This window comes from Cebus imitator, unplaced genomic scaffold, assembly GCF_001604975.1.
Source record: "Cebus imitator isolate Cc_AM_T3 unplaced genomic scaffold, Cebus_imitator-1.0 Scaffold188, whole genome shotgun sequence".
Taxonomy (NCBI): Eukaryota; Metazoa; Chordata; class Mammalia; order Primates; family Cebidae; genus Cebus; species Cebus imitator.
The window spans coordinates 4,779,355-4,781,491 of NW_016107503.1; positions in this window are offsets into that span (position 1 = coordinate 4,779,355).

The following is a 2,137-nucleotide window of genomic DNA, read 5'->3' on the forward strand; positions in this document are numbered from 1 at the left end:
AGACAGGTATAAACAAGCCCAAACTGCAAAGACTAAAATAAATACCTAACTCTTCAATGCCTAGACACGGACAAACATTGGCAAGCATCAAGATTATCCAGGAAAACATGCCTTCACTAAACAAACTAAGGCACCAGGGACCAATCTTCTTGAAACAGAGGTCTTTCAGACGGAGAACTCAAAACAGCTATTTTGAGGAAACTGAAAGAAATTCAAGATAACATGGAGAAGGAATTCACAATTACATCAGATAAACTTAACAAAGAGATTGAAATAAAAAGAAGCAGAAACTCGGGAATTGATAAATGCAATTGATATACTTAAGAATGCATCAGAGTCTCTTAATAGCAGAATTGATCAAGCTGAAGAAAGAATTAGTGAGCTTGAAGACAGGCTACTTGAAAATACATAGAGAGGACAAAATTAAAAAGAATAAAAAAGAATCACGCCTACAGGATATAGAGAGTAGCCACAGAAGGGCAAATCTAATAGTTATTGGCTTTAAAGAGGAGGTAAAGAGATAAGGATAGAAAGTTTATTCAAAGGGGCCTGGGCATGGTGGCTCATGCCTGTAATCCCAGCACTTTGGGAAGCCAAGGCAGGTAGATCACCTGAGGTCAGGAGTTCAAGACTAGCCTGGCCAACATGGCGAAACCCCATCTGTACTAAAAATACAAAAATTAGCTAGGCGTGGTAGCGTGTGCCTCTAATCCCAGCTATTTGGGAGGCTGAGGCAGAAGAATTGCTTGAACTCAGGAGGCAGAGGTTGCAGTGAGCCAAGGTCATGCCACTGCACTCCAGTCTGAGCAACTAAGCAAGACTCCATCTCAAAGAAAAAAAGAGAAAGTTATTCAAAGGATGAAAACAGCATTTCAAACTTAGGGAAAGATATCAGTATTCAAGTAAAAGAAGGTTGTAGAACACCAAGTAGATTTAACCCAAATAAGACTACCTCAAGGCATTTTAATTATCAAACTCCCAAGGGTCAAGAATAAAGAAAGGGGGCGAGGCGTGGTGGCTCAAGCCTGTAATCCAAGCACTTTGGAGGCCAAGGCGGGTGGATCACCTGAGGTTGGCAGTTCAAGACCAGCCTGACCAACATGGTAAAAACCTGTCTTAAAAAAAAAAAAAAAAAGAAGAAGAAAGAAAGAAGAAGAAAGAAAGGATCCTAAAAGCATCAAAAGAAAAGAAACGACATGCAATGGAGCTCTAATACACTGGGCAGAGGATTTTTCAGTGGAAACCTAGAGGCTAGGAGAGAGTGGCACGATATATTTAAAGTGCTGAAGGGAAAAAATTTTTTTTCTCATCTCAAAAGGTATCAGTGAAGGAAAAATGTTTTATCCTATTACATAGTTTGAATATATGTCCCTGCCAAATCTCATGATGAATTGTAATCTCCAGTGTTAGAGGTGAGGCCGGGTAGGAGGTGTTTGGGTCATAAGGGCACATTCCTCATGGCATGGTGCTGTCCTTGTGATACTAAGTGAGGTCGCGTGCGATCTGGTCATTTAAAAGTGTGTGGCACTTCCTCCACCCCTCTTGCTCCTGCTCCCACTGTGTGAAGATGCCTTCTCCCCTTTTACCTTTTGCCATGATTGTAAGCTTTCTGAGGCCACCCTAGAAGAAGATAGTGGCACTATGCCTTCCATACAACCTGCAGAAGTGTGAGCCAATTAAACCTCTTTTCTTATAAATTACTCAGTGTCCTGTATTTCCTTATAGCAATGCAAGAACAGCCTAATACAGAAAATTGGCACCAAGGAGTAGGGTATTGCTGTAAAGATACCTGAAAATGTGGAAGCAGCTTTGGAACTGGGTAATGTGCAGAGGTTGGTAGAGTTTGGAGGGCTCTCGAAAGAAGACAGGAAAATGCAGGAAAGTTTGGAACTTCTTAGAGATTGGTTAAATGGTTGTGACCAATATGCTGATAGTGATATGGACAGTGAAGTCCAGGCTGATGAGGTCACAGATGGAAATGAAGAACTTACTGGGAATTGGAGCAAAGGTCATTCTTGTTATGCCCTAGCAAAGAACTTGGTTGCATTGTGTTTATGCCCTAGGGATCTGTGGAAGTTTGAACTTCAGCGTGTCAACCTAGGGTATCCGATGGAGGAAAATTTTTTTTTTTTTTTTT